General features: G+C 38.2%; 2 protein-coding genes across 5 annotated transcripts in view; both read left to right on the top strand.

The window, feature by feature from the left end:
- Positions 1 to 19,483, top strand: part of LOC109397554 (serine/threonine-protein phosphatase 2A activator) — a 205,608-nt gene that overhangs the window by 152,198 nt on the left and 33,927 nt on the right. The window lies entirely within an intron of this gene.
- Positions 1 to 19,483, top strand: part of LOC109621277 (synaptotagmin-2) — a 135,158-nt gene that overhangs the window by 111,394 nt on the left and 4,281 nt on the right. The window lies entirely within an intron of this gene.

Genomic DNA, 19,483 nt, shown 5'->3' with positions numbered 1-19,483 from the left:
TCTGCTTAGAGGGTCCAAAAAGTCGGTACACGATAATATTCTGGTTCTAATTCCTGTCAAAAGATTTAAAATGGGTTTACTACAACGCAAGATATTTGAATTTCAGTAAATTATAAATTTTCATATAATGTAAAACTCAAAGTTCAGCTATTAGGGTAAATCGCCAATTGTTACACGTTAGCGTTAGCGCTAGCGTAGTTACGGTATACTTCGTAGATTGGATACTAACAACATTCATGTACCTTTTGCTAATCTTGCTCGGATTGCTTTTCGGAACAAGGCTGGGAAGTTAACTTCGCTCCAATCTTATGCAAGAATACCAAAAGCACAAATGTCATTATTCCCGGCCACCGTAACTTGGGATAGGGGAAGGAAATGTTGATGTAGCACTTATATAAGAGGCCTCCGACTCAGTGACACTCCCATAAGTACTACGGAGTGGGTGCTTTCGAGCAGGCCCGGATTTGAGGGGGAGCAAAGGCGGCAAGTGCCCCGGGCCCACCCGTTCAGCCTCCCCCCCCCCCAAGAATTCCGAAGCAACATTTTTTTTTCAACGTAATCATATAAAAACAACGTTTATATTTTATGCATGTCCTCTAGATATAATTTGGTGCTTCATGCACATTATTTTTGAATATTATTCTAAATTTTCATAAAAAATATCAAAATCCTAAATTGCAAAACTATTGGTGCAATAATTAACGATTTTTTTTCTATTTTGTTTTTTATATGTTTCTCTAAGAACTTTTGATATAAGTTACAGAATACCCGATCAGATAGGCATAACAAAAACATAATATATATCAACAGCTGATAGCTAAATCAAGTATCAGAAGGCCGGCTCCAGAGGCACGTTATCCTTCATTTGGGACATTTGTGCCATGCTACCATCGACGTTTGTCATACATCGACGTTTGTCATATTTAAACATATTTGATAATGATGAAATCGGGCTGAAAACAAGTTTATATTATACATATCATACAGTTATAAAAAGGTCAGTTGTAATAAATCAAAATATAAGTAAATCATCTTTATATCAACATTATTACAAATTCAGTAATAGTTTTAAGAATGCAATGTATACCAAATGTACATTTTCATGTAGTGTATAGTTCGTTATTTCACTGCTGTAAGGTTGCTATTGTGATTGGGAAATACTCGACTTTTGACATGCTTTAAATTATGAACCACCAAGAAAGTTTGTCTCTATCTCTCTTCTTGGCGTAACGTCCTCATTGGGACAAAGCCTGCTTCTCAGCTTAGTGTTCTATGAGCACTTCCACAGTTATTAACTGAGAGCTTCCTCTGCCAATGACCATTTTGCATGCGTATATCGTGTGGCAGGCACGAAGATACTCTATGCCCTAGGAAGTCAAGGAAATTTCCTTTACGAAAAGATCCTGGACCGACCGGGAATCGAACCCGTCACCCTCAGCATGGTCATGCTGAATACCCGTGCGTTTACCGCTTCGGCTATATGGGCCCTGCAAGAAAGTTTGTGTCTTCATCAAATTTGTATTGAAAGCGAATGACTCTCAACTGGTGTAAAATGTAGCACAGGAATTTCTCGAAGGAAATTTTCAAGAAATCTTCCTAAAATACATTCAAAACTTTATCTAAAGTTTTCTACCAAAAATCTCCGATGATTCTTCAGAAATTTCTCCAAGGATTCCTTTATTGTTTAGATACATTCATTGAAAAAAATAATCCATAAAGATTTCTTTAGAAGTTTGTGAACTTAACGCGCCTTCCCTCAGGGAATCCTCCAAGCATTTCTTCTGCATTTTTCCAAGAATTCCTTTAAAGATAATTCTAGAAATTCCTCAGTGATTATTTCAGGATTTGCTGAGGAGTTTTTCATTGGAATGCTGCAGGAATTCCCAAAAAGGTTTCCTTCAGAAACTCCTCTTAGAATCCTTTCAAAAATTCTTCCAAAAATTATATCATGCACTGCTTTACGCATTCTTCAGGAATTCCTCCAAGAATTCCTTTAGAAATATTCTCATGGATTCTTTTAATAATTACTTCAAAGCTGGTAATCTGATTCCTTAATTATTTTTTCTTCAGGAACTCCTCAAAGGTTTCTCTTTAGAATTCCTCAAAGGATTATGTATGAGCCAGTAGTAGATAATTTGCACTCCATCATTTGCCCAACTGCCCATCACTTCCCGATCGCGATCGCTTTATTTGATCTGAATCTTCAAATACTCGTAGAATGTTGCAATCCAAAATAAAACTGCTTTATGTTTCATTATTTAAGATTTTAACCGTTATGTGTCCGACAAACTTTTTGCTTTTTTTCTACACCGTGCTTTTTAAACGGCCGCTGGGTACCCGGGTACCCTGTCGGTCACATAAGGGTTAATTGAACGTCAAGTTCTAAAACTTGCATAAATGTTATAAATTCCGATAAAAGTTTAAAACAAATGAAAAAATATGGTTTTGAACGAGCAAAACAGTTGTCTTGTCACTTTCCAAAATAATGTAAAAATAAAAAAAAATAGAAAAAAATCGCAAGATTTTAAAAACGTAAATTTATTCAAATTTTGGTTTCGAGGGCCCACTTTATATGGTTTGCCCCGGGCCTCAAGGATTCGCTTGAAAAGCTGGCGATGGACGGCATTGGTTGTTTATTTGGTTAAAATTTAATCTTTTGAAAGCCGGCTATCAAAAGAGATTTTTTTTTCTATTTGTTGTTTAAATAATTATGTTCCTGCTCAGTGAGAGGCCCAAGCAGAACCGATCCCTCCAGGGTCATCGGAATGTTACAATAAGTGTTTGAAACGCTTGAAAAAAAAAAAAAAAAAAAAGTTTGCGATCCGAAAAAAGAAAACCTCAATTTACATAAAAAAACGCGAAAACAACGAAAAAAAAACATCTCAATTACACTAGTTTACAGCATTTTTGAACTCGGTAAGCTGATGATCATTTTTGGTGTAGAATCATACCCTGAGTTCGAAAACGCGAAGGAAAAAAATTACAGTAGAGCGGAAATTTTTTCGACTTTCCATACAAGGTTGATGATTTGAAAACGATTTTTGTTCTATTTTTAAGCAACGTCGCTCACTTCACACATCTCATTCTCCGTAATCAATGCTACGATTGAGCTGATTTTTTTACTGTAACTCGCCTACATATGATATGTCAAATAAAGGTTGAGAAAGAATTTTTAGATCGTTTTTTTTCTTATTAACAAAAATACATTTCTTCATATATTTTTGGAAATTTGGCTAAAATTTAAGGAGATCGTCCCTAAAACTCGTCAATATCTTGAATTTCATCAGTCTGAAGCAAAACCTGCATTCAGATGATCAAATGGTATTGTATTCAGCTTTTACTTTATGGAAAAAGATTTGAAATTGGTTGAACTAAACGCAAGATATTTGAATTTTAGTAAATTCCATATTTTTAAACGTTGTAAAACTCGATATTGAGCTAAAACTCAAAAAGTGCTCTACTTAAAAATTTTTAAGCACGGTTTCGAAATCTAAATTGTGCTTCAAAAATTTTGGTCGTTGACAGAAGTTCTCGACTTTCATTTTATTTTGTAAACTAGTGTTATTTAAAAAATCACGTAAAACGAGTTAAAACGAGTTGAACGAAAATAAAATCAAAAGATATTTTTTTCTATTTATTGTATAAATAAGTATGTTTCAGCTCAGTGCGAGGCCCAAGCAAAACCGATCCCTCCAGGGTCATCGGAACATTACAATAAATGTTCGAAACGCGCGAAAAAAATAAAATAATAAAAATTGGCGATCCGAGAAAAAAAAACTCAATTTACATGAAAAAAAAACCGAAAACAACGAAAAAAACATCTCTATTTATTGAAAACAAAATAACGTAAACCGAGCTGAACGACAATAAAATCAAACGATATTTTTTTTCTCTATTTATTGTATAAATAAGTTTGTTTCGGCTCAGTGCGAGGCACAAGCAGAACCTATCCCTCCAGGGTCATCGGAACTTTGCAATGTTTAAAATGCGAGAAAAAAATGGCAACTCGAAAAATAACAAAAAAAAATAAAAAAAATAAACAAAAAATCACGTTAAACAACAACAAAAAACATCTCAATTTATCAAAAAAAAAACGAGATCGCGTAGAACAAGTAAAAAAAGGCGATCCGAAAAAAATCAATTTAAAAAAATTAAATCGCCAATTGTTACACGGTTCAAAAACTCGCCAATTCTTACTCATCTCATAAGAGCAGCGGAGTGTGCAACAGTTATCGATTAACTCAAAATCTGTTCTACTTGATTTTTTTAACTACGAAATTTAGAAATCAGGGCGTGATTATTAGGCCTGTCCACTTTTTCAAAAATGTTCTCCGATTCTCAAGTCCACTCGCATATTTTGATTGGCATCCTAAAAGAAGTAACTGGTCAAAATTTCAGCCAAATCCATTGAAATTAAGAGGTGCATCAAATCAATTTTGTGTTTTTCAACTATTTTCGAGCTTCAAAAAATCATAACTACACTAAAATTTGTCAAAAATTATTTCTTTTGGCAGAAATTTAAAGATATACTTGTTTGCTATAAGTTCTCCAAACAACGTATCCTAATAAATGTAAAGAAAACATATGTAATTATCACATTAGTGATCAGAAAAACCTTAAAAAGTTGATTTTTTGATAGATTTTGTTCTGGACCACCCTATTATACGTGATAAGTTGAAATTTTTTAAACGGCATCGTAGTCTCCAATGTTTTGTGGTTATTTGCTTCTTTGGCGTCAATGCTGTAGGAATTGAGCAAAAATATTAAAAATCTGGAAAGCCAAATACTTCCAAAAACTAGCTTTTTGGGGACAATCACGTTGTGGCGCGAAATTGTACTGAACGTAGTAGCTTTGCTTCCTTGTAGTTTGCCTTGGCTACTCCCTATCGCGGGTATAAACAAACAAGCGTGTTGACCATCAATATCAGTGCTGACGCGATTCAACTTTCTGCGCGCCAAAGCATGATTGCCCCCGTAATGCTAGTTTTTAGGATACATTTGGCTTTCACGAATTTTAGTAATTTTTACTCAATTCCTACAGCACTGATGTCAAAGAAGCAAATAACCACAAATAATTTTATTGGGATACGTTATTTGGAGCAAACAAGTAAATCTTTCAATTTCTGCCGAAAGAATTTATTTTTGACAAGTTTTAGTGCAGTTATGATTTTTTGAAGTTCGAAAATAGTTGAAAAACGCAAAATTAATTTGATGCACCTCTTAATTTCAATGGATTTGGCTGAAATTTTGACCAGTTACTTCTTTTAGGATGCCAATCAAAATATGCGAGTAGACTTGAAAATCAGAGAACATTTTTGGGAAATTGGACAGGCGTAGTGATTATGCATGAAAAATTTCAATTACTGATACCTCATGAAAAGTAGGCTTTGTCGCAGTTAGGATGTTACGCCAAGGAAGAAGAAGATTTTTTTTTGTTGATTGACCTTTCATCGAATTGTATTGCAAATTCAACAAGAAATCTTTTTAATTGAACTAATTATATACATAAAAAGATGAATAAATTATATTTGTGAAATTCCGAAGAAATCTACAACTCAGATGAGATTTGAACTCACAACCCTTATACGCTATACAAGTGCTTTTCCAACTAAGCTACCAAGCCAATTAATGACACGGCATTTAAGTTGTCATAAGGTAATTCAAATCTAATCAATCATGCTTCATTCTTCCCTTAACTTGCACCGCAAATATATCCATTCCTCATGAACAAGAAGAGAATTGTCAAACAAAAGAAACACAAAACAAGCGACAAAGAAGGCGCAGAGATTTACTCGAAACGAAAGCTGAATTTGTATCAACTCGTGAATAATCAATTATTGCCAACCCAAAACCGAAACTTCTCGATGATACATCTTCAACAGCGTTGCAGTATATACCGACTCAAAATTACTGCTCGAAAATTACAATTACAAGGCTTAAAAATCTCTAAATTCGTGTTTTACGACCTTTATCCTATTCTGTTCAAGTTGGGACCAACTTACGTCGTATTGCAGGTCACGACATTATTGTCAATATCGCTGCGCGATGGTTGAATTTTGATTCAGTGCTTATGACCATATATATGAATAGCAAGAGCAACTTATTTAGTGTTGAAACTGTTGCCTATCTTACAACTGTGATGAGGAAGAACAATTGTAACCTGAAAGGCCATCAAACTTGTCGTTTGCACTCATTCATTTTCGATAATCTTTAAAATCATTAGAAGATATATATGAAAACTCTCTGTCACGGTCGCCATTAGGGTGGCCCACACTTATAAGAAAAGCAAAAATTTCGAAAAATGTCAAGTCTTACCTCCTAAATCAGTTGTTTTGGACTCCCAGAAGCTACGTTCAAAATTTGAGCAAAATCAATTAAGCCTAAGGGGGCGCTCAAAACGTTTGAAGTTTGTATGGGAAAACTGGGCCAAATGTATGCAGAAATTTTAAGATTTCGAATTTTGCCGCTAGGTGGCGTTGTAAGCGTTCAATAATCAAACCCTTTGGTATTATTCTAGGTGACTATATTCCAAACAACTTTGTCGAAGACCGCAAAGTGATCCGACGGCTGTGAAAAAAGTTATATCCTAGGCAAAGTGAGGCAAAGTGTTGAGATTTCATTATTGATATTATTCCTTTACGTGTATTGGAAAAACAACAATAAAGCTTATCCTCACTTTACCTAGGGTATAACTTTTTTCACAGACGTTGGATCACTTTGCGGTCTTCGACAAAGTTGTTTGGTATATAGTCACCTAGAATAATACCAAAGGGTTTGATTATTGAACGCTTACAGCGCCACCTAGCGGCAAAATTCGAAATCTTAAAATTTCTGCATACATTTGGCCCAGTTTTCCCATACAAACTTCAAGCGTTTTGAGCGCCCCCTTAGGCTTAATTGATTTTGCTCAAATTTTGAACGTAGCTTCTGGGAGTCCAAAACAACTGATTTAGGAGGCAAGACTTGACATTTTTCGAAATTTTTGTTTTTCATATAACTGTGGGCCACCTTAGTCGCCATGTACATAATTTGACATTTTACATACCAGAAACCAGAGAATATGTTATACGAGAGAAACGTGGAGAGCATTTTGGTTATATTTATTTACGTCACTCCCAATAACAATACGTGTTTTAAATAAACAAAACTATATTTTGGCGTGCGTATTAGTCTGAGCTCCCCAAAAGACGTCAAGCAATTAAGTGACGTCACAGCTTTCACTATTACACTCTCATGTTTGTTTACCATGTTCTCTGTTGTTCCAATCCCTTGAATTTGCTCGATTGGGACCGCGTTTGTGGGTTCCATTGAAATTTTTGGTTTCAGCCTTCGCGCTTCTCTTTAAAAACAAATTCCTTGCCTGAAACTAGTGTGTACAACACACTCATCATGTTACAGTATTGATATATTGAAGGGCATTGGAAAAGTGTATACAATAATTTCTTCCCCATAAGGCTATCTGACGTTTGATCACCTTTCTCTGTTTCGCTCCCGAGGAGGATAGGTTTGTTTTCATACGGAAACGTTTCCGTATGAAAATATTAAACAAAAAATTGCTATCTTCTGTGTCTGCTTGAGAGAGAAGGGTGATGAACGCTAGATTGCCTTATGACGTTGTTTTACAAATACATATGTCTAAATGACATTTTCAACACTGGCCATACATTTTCCAAATAATTTCCATATAGAACCTCCTGAAATGGCTCCATTTATTTTTTAGAAATTCTATAAATTGCGTCACGTAATTCTGAAATTCGAGATTGGGTCACAATTTTCAGAACCCCTTTTCTCTCCAAACGTGGCGTAATTTTTATGCGCTTTCCTCCTTAAAAATTCTATATACAAAGTAATCCCAGGGTTGTTTCAATAATTTCTTCTTCGATTGCTTCGAAAATTGATTTCTGAAGAAATTAGTATAGAGATTCCTTCATAAGTTCCTCCGGGTATTTCATGTTCCTCCATGTACTTCACCAGAAATTCGTCCTGGATTTTTTAAAAAGTTAACTTCTCGAATCTTTACTCGGATTCCTTAAGAAATTCAGAAATTTCAGAAACAATTCCTAGAAAGTTTTACGTAGTTCCTTTGGAAATTTCTCATGAGCTTTTGCTAGGAACCTTTGCAAAAGTTTGAGTATTTCTCTAGACATTGTTTCAGGGATTCCTTTAAAAATATGTTTATGAATTCCACCAGAAATTCTTTCAGAAAATTCACCATGTATTTAGGTAAGAGATTTCTCTAGGTTTTTTTTTAATTTATAACATTCAAATCATTATAGGAATTCCATCAATGGTTTCTGAGAAAGAGTTTCCAGAAATTTCATTAGTACCTCTTTCTAGAATTCCTTCAGTAAATTTCTTAGGATTCTTCCACATAATCTTCCAGGGATTCGTTTAAGAATATATTCAGGGACTTCTGCAAGAATTAAATAGATACAGTGTATCAAACAATATTCCGTACAGCAATTTTTTGGTCAAAATAATTTTTCATTCAAATTATCATAACTTTTTTATACATCAATCAAATACGCTGAAATTTTGATCAATCATAAACCATATATTAAAGCTCCATTGGTAAAATTTTGAGCGAGATCGAATAAGTTTTCTGAAAGTTATAGAACTTTTAGTAAAACTTATAAGATTTTTGAATACATTTTTAAAACATTATATCTCAATATGTACTCGATGAAACTTTTTCCATTTTTTGAGTGATACAGCTTATACCTAAGGCTTTCATATGCAGCTTTGTTTGAGGCTTTATATAATATGAAAAATCTTTGTATGTCCAGTAGGCCGTCCCTTATTTTGCAAAAATTGGAAATGTTGTAAGTTCGTTAGTGGAAAATGATCGTTTTAGCTAAAAAATGATCGTGTCAAAATTTGAAGTCCATATCTCAAGGCTAAGTGGTCCCTCAAGGGGTCTAAAGTTGTCAAAAATTGTATGGGACCAAAAAAACATGAAATTTTTTTTCGACAAAAAAAATACGCTATTCTACTAAAACCGGTGATTTTAAGACCCTAAAGGGCCAAAAATGTGCTTAGATTTGCGATATCTCTACTCGTTTTTGAGTTATTGAACAAAATAGGATAAGTTTCCTTTGGAATCTAAAAAAATGGTCAAAAATGCTGATTTTTCAGTTGTTTTTTTGTCAATATCTTAGAAACGAGTAGAGATATCGCAAATCTAAGCACATTTTTGGCCCTTTAGGGTCCTAAAATCACCGGTTTTAGTGGAATAGCGTATTTGTTTTGTCGAAAAAAAATTTCATGTTTTTTTTGATCCCATACAATTTTTGACAACTTTAGGCCCCTTGAGGGACCACTTAGCCTTGAGATACGGACTTCAAATTTTGACACGATCATTTTTTAGCTAAAACGATTATTTTCCACTAACGAACTTATAACATTTCTAAATTTTGCAAAATAAGGGACGGCCTAATGTCCAGAGTGTTATTTTGAAATTTATCATATTTTGATCAATAAAAGTGCCAAGTGTTCTCAACGTTTTTAAACTCTCTTATGGTCATAAGCACCAACGCAGTTGATACGAGATTTAGTACCGATTTGAAAAAATCCAGATTAAATTTAAATACTCCAATCGGTAAGCTCCAAGAGAGGATTAATCGAAGCAAGCACGCAGCCATTCTCTCTCGTACTACTTTTTGAGTGGATGTGAGTGTGCTCGAAAAAGTGTCAATTCCAATCAGCTGGTGTTTATTTACTTTTTTTTGCAGAACAGATTGTTCCTGCTGCGTGATCGGTCTGGTGGAATTACATGGTTCGCGACGGATACAGCAATCCTGAAATGTCTGCCTAGGAAAATTGGACATTACCAGTCTGCTCCACCTCTTTCACTATTCCCGTATCAAGAACTCACTAAATTCAAGCGTAAATTGCAGCAGAAATGTAGTATTGCAGCTGGAGCATAAGCCAAAGGAGTAAATCATAATCAAAAGCTTTCTGCTGCAAAAATCTGCTGTTAAAATCTTGTCGATGCTGGTTTAATTTTGAAAGGGTTCCATCACCAACATAAGCTTCAACCGGAATGAAGGATTGAGCGCTCTTTTCACTTCATCGTGCCAGGTGGTGGCGAGCCCCGGCACGGTATGATGTGTAACACGCCATTGTTATCGCATGTAAGAAATCGATGACCGGGGCCCGATACGGACCCGGCCCGGCGTAATGGGAATAGCCCTTTGATAGCATGCGGAATTCTTCCTGGTATTCTTGCAGAAGCGCTTTCCCATTTTTTTCTATATCTTCGGTAGATCATGTTGAGTCCCCTCCCGGATGTTTCGGCCTGAAATCACTTCAAATTTTCCCTATGATCCTTGTGATAGATTGGTTATTTTCCTTAATTTTTCATCGGGGAACTCCTCAAGAACTTCAGGAAATTGCTCCCGGAGTTCCTTGGGAACTAGCTAGAGAAATTCCGGCAGGTTTTTTTTTTTCTTTGATTACATTAGGGATTCCTTCTGATCAAATTTCCTGTGATATTTCTCTAGTTAGAATTCTTTCTGTGGTTCAAAATTCACGGTGGCATTTTTAAAGGAGTTCCTCTGGAAATTAATCCATGAATTCCTAAAGGAAACCCAATGAAAATTTCTAATAACCGTATACGGGAGTTCCTCCGGGAATTTCTACGCAAATTCCTACGAGAAGTTTCAGAACGAATTCCCCCGGGGGTTCCAAGGAGAATTTCTCCGGAAATTCCAGGAATGCAAAGGGGAATTCCAAGAGAAATTCTTCTAAGAATTCCTTTGGGAATTCCATGTAGAATTCATCTAGGAATTCCATGTAGAAATCATCTGGGAATTCCAAGAAGAATCCTTCTGGGACTTCCAAGGGCAATTCCAAGCGGAATCCAAAAGAGAATTCCCAGGGAAATTATAAGACGAATTCCTCTGGGAATTCAAGGAAAATTTCTTCGGAAATTCCAAGGGCAAGGGAAATTCCAAGATAAATTAATCAGGGGGTTCCCAGAGAAACTCCTCCGGGTATTCCAAGGGAATCCAAAAGGGAATCCCAAGGGAAATTCCAAGGAGAATTCAAAGAAGAGTTCCTCTGGGAATTCTTAGACAAATTCCAAGGGAATTCCAAGAGGAGTTTTTCTGGGAATTCCAAGAGGAGTTTTTCTGGGAATTCCTCCAGGAATTCAAAGGGAATTCCTTAGGGAATTCGAGAAGATTTCTAAAGAAAACTCTTCCAGGAATTTCAAGGATAATCCTTCCAGAAATTCCAAAGGAAATTGCTCCAAGTATTCCTATTGGAATATATGTAACGTACACGAGAATATTTCAGTGAATTTCTACACGAAGTCCTCCGAAAATTCCTACGAAAATTTCTCCGGGAATTTCTGCGAGAATAATTCCCGGGAAAAATTCTACTGGAAATTCCTCGAAAAACTCTTACGAGGATTTCTCTTTGAATTCATACGAGAACTCCACCAGGAATTCCTACGAGAACTTTTCTAGGAATTCCAACAAAGACACCCGGGATTTTTTCTGGGAATTTCTATGAGAATTCCTCCGGGGATTCCAATGAAAATTCTTACGGAGATTCCTCTTAAAACCTTAACGGGGATTTCTCCTGAAGTTCCTGCGAGAAATCCCACGGGTATTCCTACGAGAATTGCTCCGGGAATTTCTACGAGAATTCCTAGGGAAATCCCTGCGGGAATTTCTCCAAAAATTTGTAAGGGGATTCCTCCTGGAATTTCTACGAGAATTTTTCTGGAAATTCTTCTGGAATATCCGCAATCATTTTTCCAGGAATTCCTTCTTGAAATGCTTTCGTGGATTCCTTCAGGAATTTCTTCAGAGATACCTTCATGAATTCCTATGGGAATTTCTCTAGGAATTTCTTCGAGGACTACTCCAGGAATTTCGTCGGGGATTCCTCCAGGAATTTAATCGGGGATTCCTCCAAAAATTCCTTGGGGAATCTTCCAGGAAATACATCCGTGATATCTGCAGGAATTCCTTTAGAAATTATTTCAAGGATTCCTCCAGGAAATTCCCCAGGGATTCCTCCGGGAATTCTCCCAAAGATTCCTGAGGGAATTCCCCCTGGGACTCCTGCGGAATTCCCCCAAGGATTCCTGCGGAAATTTATCCAGAGATTCCTGCTGAATTTCTTCAAAGATTCCTCCTAAAATACCTTCAGGGATTTCTCCAGGAATTCCTCCAGGAACACATCCAGGGATTCATCCTGGGACTCCTCCAAAAATTCCTCCAGGGATTCCCAGGAATTCCTCCAGGAATTTCTTCAGGGATTTCTGCAGATATTCCTCCAGGAACTCATCCTGGGATTCCAGCAGGGGTTTCTTCAAAGATTCCTCCCAAAATACCTCCAGGGAATTCTTCAGGAACACATGCAGGGATTCATCCTGGGATTCCTCCAAAAATTCCTCCAGGAATTCCCTGGGATTCTTCCAGGAATCTCTTCAAAGATTCCTCCAGGAATTTCTCCAGTGATTTCTCAAGGAGATCCTCCAGGAATTCCTCCAGGGATTTCCTGGAATTCCTCCAGAAATTTCTCCAGGGATTCCGCCAGAAATTCCTCCAGGGATTTCTGCAGGGGTTTCGCCAGAAATTCCTCCAGGGATTTCTCCAGAAATTCCTCCAGGGATTCCTCCAGGCATTCCTCCAAGAATATCTCCAGGGATTTATCCTGGGATTCCTACAGGAATTTCTTCAAAGATATCTCCAAAAATACCTCTTCAAAAATACCTCCAGGGAATTCTCCAGGAATTCCTTCAGGAATTCCTCCGGGGACACCTCCAGGAATTTCCAAGAGGATTCCTCCAGGAATTTCCAAGAGGATTCCTCCAGGAATTTCCAAGAGGATTCCTCCGGGAATTCCCCCAGGGATTCCTCCGGGAATTCCCCCAGGGATTCCTCCGGGAATTCCCCCAGGGATTCCTCCGGGAATTTCCCAAGGGATTCCTCTGGGAATTTCCCAAGGGATTCCTCCGGGAATTTCACCAGGGATTCCTCCGGGAATTTCCCCAGGGATTCCTCCGGGAATTTCCCCAGAGATTCCTCCGGGAATTCCCCCAGGGATTCCTCCGGGAATTTCCCCAGGGATTCCTCCGGGAATTTCCCCAGAGATTCCTCCGGGAATTCCCCAGGGTTTTTTTTTCAGGAATTCACCCAGGGATTCTTCCGGGAATTCCCTTAGGGATTTCTCCGATAATTCTTCCAGGGATTCCTTCGGGAATTCCCTCAGGAGTTCCTCCGGGAACATTACCAGGGATTCGTCCAAGAAATCCTCCATTGATTCCTCTAGAAATTCCTCCATGTATTCCTCTTGGAATTTCTCTAGGAATTCTTTCAAAGATGCCTCCAAGAACTTCGCTATGGATTTTTCCAGAAGTTCCTCAAGGGATTTCTTTGGGAATTCCCCCAGGGGTTTCTCAAGGAAACCCTCCATGGATTCTAATAGGGATTCCTCCATAAACAACTTCAAGGATTTCTCCAGAAAATCATCCAGGGATTGTTTCATAAAATCCTCCAGGAAATCCTCTTGGGCTTTCTCCGGTGATTCCTCCATGAACTCCTTCCGGGACTCCTCTAGGAAGTCCTCTTGAGATTTGTCAAGGAATTCCTCCTAGGATTTCACCTGGAATTCCTGCAGGAAATCCTTCGGGGATTCCTACAGACATTTCTCCAGGGATATCTCGTGGAATACCTCCGAAAATTCTACCAGGAATTTTTCCTGGGATTGTTTCAGGAGTTACGAAATTTCCGTAGCAATCCCTGTTGGAATTCCCAGAGGAATATCTTTCGGAGTTCTCGGAGGAACCCCCCTCGGAATTTTTGAAGAAAATTCTGTCATCTTTTGACAATGTGAGAATTCTGGGAATAACCTTTGGAGGATTTCCTGAAGAAAATTCTCAAGGAATTTTTGTAGGAATTCCTAGAGAAATTTCTGAAGAAAATCCTGGAAGAATGTCGGGAAGAATTTTTGGAAGGATTCATCGAGGTTTTTTTAAAGAATTTCTGAAAAAAAGATCCAGGAGAAGTTCCTCTAGGTATTCCTTTAGAAATTCTTCCAGGCATTTCCCCAGAAATTTCTTTCAGAATTCCAACGGAAGCTCCTATGGGAACTCTTCCTGAGATACCTCTCAGAATTATAAGAATTTCCTCAAAGAAACTTCAAGGAGTTCCCTTCAGTGGAGAAATGTTCTCAGAGAATTTATAAGAAATTCTCTTAAGAATTAATCATACAACTTCGGCAGGGATCCTCAAAAAAACCTTAAGAAATTTCCTCATGGATTAAAAAAAAAGACAATTACACCGTCTTCGACCTTGCGGCCTCTACAGACTGAACATTACAAACATTCGACAATGGACAACACATATAACACCCAGTGGCCCAGTGGAGAATTTTCCGTTCGACGAAAAGTTTTCCCCGACTGGAGCGGGAATCGAACCCACACTCCGAGGCTTACGAGACACCTAAACGACTGCCGCCGCTAACCACTCGGCCACGAAGCCCACATTACTCAAGGAATTCTTCAAGAACATCAGAACATCCTCAAGGCTTTCCTTCAGGGATTACTCAAAAAAAATCGCAGCGGTTACTTAAGAAATTTCATCTGCGATTTATTGATAAAACTGTTCAGAGAATTCTCAAGGAATTCACTCAGGGATGACCTCTGGAGCAATCAATAAAGGAATATTTGGAGGAACTCTCAAAGGAATTTCGCGAAGCAAATCCTGGAGGAATTCTCGAAGCAATTCCTGGAGGAACTTCAGGGAGAATTCCCGAATAATTTCTTGGAGAAATTCCCGAAGGAATTCCTGGAGGAATTTCCAAGGAAATTATTGGAAGAATCCCCGAAGAAATGCCTGGAGGAATCCCTGAAGAAATTCCTGGAGAAATCCCCGAAAAGAATTGGAAGAATTCCTGGTGGAATCTCCAATAAAATTGCTGGAGGAATTCTTGAAGGAAACCTTGGAGGAATCCCCGAACCAACTCCTGGTGCAATCCCCGAAAGAATTTCTGGAAGAATCTCCGAAGAAATTCTTGGAGAAGAACCCGAAGGAATTCGTGGAGGAATTTCCGAAGACATTGCTGGATAAATCCCCGAAGGAATTCCTGAAGAAATTCCTGGAAGAATCCCCGAAAAAATTCCTGGAGGAATCCCGAAAGCATTTCTGGATGAATCCCCGAAGAAATTCTTGGAACAGTCTCCCGAAGGAACTCCTGGAAGAATCTCCGAAGTAATTCCTGGTGAAATCCCCGATTAAATTCGGGGAGGCATCCCCGAAGGAATTCTTGGAGATATTCCCGAGGAAATTCCTGGTGGAATCCCTGTAAGAACTTCTGGAAGAATCCTCGAAGAAATTCATGGAGGAGTCCCCGAAGGAATTCCTGGAGGAATCCCCGAAGCAATTCCTGGAGGAATCCCCGAAGCAATTCCTGGAGGAATTTCCGAAGAAATTACAGGAGGAATCCTCGAAGGAATTCCTGGAAGAATCTCTGAAGGAATTTCTGGAGGCATCCTCGATGAATTTCCGGAGAAATCCCCGAAGAAATTCTGGGAGGAGTCCGCGAAGGAATTCCTGGAGGAATCTCCAAAAGAATTTCTGGGTGAATCCCCGAAGAAATTCTTGGGCGAATTCCCAAAGTTGTTCCTGGTGGAATCCCCGAAGAAATTCCTGGAGGAATCCCAAACGGAATTCCTGGAAGAATCTCCGAAGGAATTCCTGAAGGAATCCCCGAAAAAATTCTTAGCGGAGCCCCAGAGCAATTCCTGGTGGAATCTTCAAAGCAATTCCTGGAGGAATTTCTCGAGGAAATTTCTGGAAGAGTCCCCGAATAAATTCCTGAAGGAATCTCCAAAGGTATTCCTGGAGGCATCTCCGAAGGAATTCCTGGAGGAATCTCCGAAGAAATTTCTGGATGAATCTCCGAAAGAATTACTGGAGAAATCTCCAAAGGAATTACTGGAGAAATCCTTAGTGGTACCCCCGTGGGAATACCTGCAAAAGTCCGTGAAAGAATTCCTGGAGGAATCCTCAAACGAATTAATAGAGAAATCCCCGAAAGGTTTTCTGAAAGAATATACGAAAGAATTCATGAAGGAATCCGCGACGGAATTCCTGGAGGAATCCTTGAATGCATTCTTCTAGGAATGCCCGAATGAGTTCCTGAAGAAATCCCCAATGGAATTCTCAAAGGAATTATCGAAGGAAATCCTTGAAGAATTACCAAAGGAATTGCTAGAGGATTCACTGGAAGGATTCCTTGGAGAATTCCTGAGAGAGTTCGCGGAGAAATTCTATGGTTAATTCCCAGAGGAATCCCTAAAAAATATCCCGGATGGATCTCTGTTGGAATTACCGGAGGAATCTCCGAAGGAATTAAAAAGATTCTTTAAAGAAATGTTTGGAGGAATTCCCGAAGAAATTACTGGAAGAACCCCCGATAGAATACCCTAAAGAATCCCTGGGGGAATCGGGGAGGAATCCCTGAAAGATTTACCGGAGGAATCTCTGTCTGAAATCAAAGGAGGAATCAGTGGGTTATTTCCCGGAAGAATCCCTGTTGGAATTTCCAGAGGAATACCTGAGGAAATTCGCGGAAGAATACCATAGCTAATCATACTTGTCCTCGTGAATACACTACCATGCAATCTTGTAGTGCTTTCACTTCGCAATGAGTACTGAAACTAGTGGTAGATATCCATTAATTTTTGTTGCACAGGCTGAAAAACATTGTAAAATGCACTTTGTGATGCACCTCCAGCGGGAATGAAGATTCCTGGTCTGATGACGCGGCGCGGATCCATACACGGAAATGCATGTTTCGCGTGTGTCCGCTGCAGCTGGGAAATTTCCGACACCGCACGGCTCAGCTCGTTCAGCTGCTGCATCATTTTTTTCGCTTTTATTTACCTACTGCTTGACGTTTTCCAACATCATTGCGTTGCTATCGTAGTATAGGCCTTTTCATGTGACAGATCCGTGCATGCATTTGTTTACAAAGCTTGAACAACAGCTGCTAACAAGAACGTGTCATCTTCATAGAAGAACTGTCAAACGCCCGAACAATCAGCTGATTTAAGACGTCAAATGAAAAGGCCCATGCGAGTCAAATTATTACCGCACGCAGCCAGTTCTTGTAAATCCGAGATTTATTTTTAGTGCGCCGAAATCGGCGCACTAAAGTTAAATCTCAGATTAAAATCAGGGATAATACCGCTTGGTGCTTAAGAAAATCGAGGATAATACGTGATTGGCGTCTAGTAAAGCCTGTATCCGCAATAATCGGGACACAAAAGAACGGCAGTAACTCTGTACTGAGTCAATAAAAATTGGCCAAAAAATAACTGAGAACTCTTTGATGTATGTTTATTATTTGTGCAAAATTTCATTAAAATCGATGCATTACTTTTAACTGTGGATGAGACACAAACAGACGATGTTTTTAAGATTTTGTACAATCATCACCAATTTTCATTCGCATACTAGATGGTTCTTTCCCGCTACAATTCAAAGTTCTGTGAGGATAATTATGAAATTTCGTAAGCAGTTATGATGCTAATAGGGGCACTGACTTGCAAAATTTCATCAACTTTTATCAATTAAATTGAAAGTTACAGGTGTTAATAGGGTATAGTGTTAGTGAAAATGTTCCATGATTTTTATGTGCAATGTTTGCCCATTCATAATTTTTGAATATCTCTGTCAATTTTCATGAAATTTCCACAGAAGGTAGTTGATTATGTGTATATTATGCCTGCAAAATTTGATGATTATTGGTGTAGTACTCTCAACAATACAATCGAAACAATAAGGTGTGCTCACTAATTGTTGTCTGAAGGGCTAAAATCACGGTCAGCCCCAATATATGTTTCGACTATAAAATTGTTGATAGTGCATCGATTTTTTTGAAATTTTGCCTATGTAAGTAAAGTAGATTGAGAGATTTGTGTACAAAATTTCAGTCATTTTCTTTATCAAATTTAAAAGTTACTGTGTTGACAAGCTAAACCAGGGGCTGTACAAAATTCAATTGCTCGCGTTCTACTATTTCATTGCTACAACAAAAGGTACTTCACCGATTCACATGAAATTTTGCAGGTGAAATGAACACATCTTAAGATATTATCAGGCAAAATTTGAGCAATTTTAATGTATCTATTGCAGAGTTACAGTCATATTTCTGTGTCCCGATTATTGCGGATACAGGCTTCACTCTGTGGAGCTTACCGCCATTAATGTAATATTTTTATACAGGATCTACTAAACTACATATGAAGAGTAGGTCCTATGTATTTTTCGTTCAGTTAATACACTTTTATTGGTGGAAAACGTTTGACAGATATGTGCAAAATAGGGTAAAATTTTAAACATCGTCAACTATATAAGCACATTTTTCATATTTTTTGTAGTGAATATAAAACCTCAAAAGTAGCTGCATATGAAAACCTTAGGTATCAGCTGTATCACACACAAAATTGAAAAAGTTTCATAGAGTACATACTAGCCTGGTACACGGTTTATATGGGAAAATACAAAAAATGGAAAAACTCAAGTTCCTGTATACTTTTTGAGTTCCACTTTGGTCCCATATCAACTGTGCAAAATTTCAGATCGATCGGAAAAACTATATTTTAGCGCCCGCCATTCTTAGTTTTTCATACGATTTACTATGGAGAAATTTTACTCCCGCAAAGAAAAATCGCTAGGAGTCACCCCTAGATCCCTAAAAATAAGTCGACGAATGATTTCTGTAGAATACTTTACTAGGAATCAGACCTCCCAAGACAGCAAATCGATGCGACGTTCGTGGAAAAAGTTATAAGGCCTCACCCGATCGATAAAATAACGAGATTTTATTATTTATTGTTAAATATTCCTTACATGTTAAACAGCGTTTGCATGCCATTCGGTTTTCAGTCAATAACTTTTTCCACGTGCCTCAGATCGCTTTGCGGTCTTCGGAGGGTTGGTTCCTCGAAAAATTTCCAACAGAAATCATTCATCGATTTATTTTTAGGGGTTAAGGGGCAACCTGTGGCGATTTTTCTTTGGAACAGTGATTTTGCCCATACTAAATCGTTTGAAAACTTAAAATGGCTGGCGCTAAAATATAGTTTCTCCGATCGATCTGAAATTTTGCACAGATGATATGGGACCAAAATGGAACTCGAAAAGTGTACAGGAGTAAAATGTCTTCTTGTGTCCCACGCTAGTACATACTGAGATATGATTCTGCTATTCTGCTATTATCAACGCATCCCCTGGCTTTCGCCCATCTGCGTTGTCTTTTCACTAGGCAATACGTCTACCAATTGATGTTTATAGGCTTGCCGAACCAAGTCATGTAGCTAAGCCAAACACCCCCCCTACAATTGTTGGGTAGGCACCATTGTCCCGCCCACTGGTCTTTTACAGCTAGTTGTAGGTGCATGTGTGCGTGTAAGTATTGGTGTATGTGTGTTAGTGTTGGTGTATTGTAGGCGCCAACT

The sequence above is a fragment of the Aedes albopictus genome, chromosome 2, assembly GCF_035046485.1.
Source record: "Aedes albopictus strain Foshan chromosome 2, AalbF5, whole genome shotgun sequence".
Classification (NCBI taxonomy): domain Eukaryota; kingdom Metazoa; phylum Arthropoda; class Insecta; order Diptera; family Culicidae; genus Aedes; species Aedes albopictus.
This window is presented reverse-complemented; position numbering and strand designations above follow the sequence as displayed.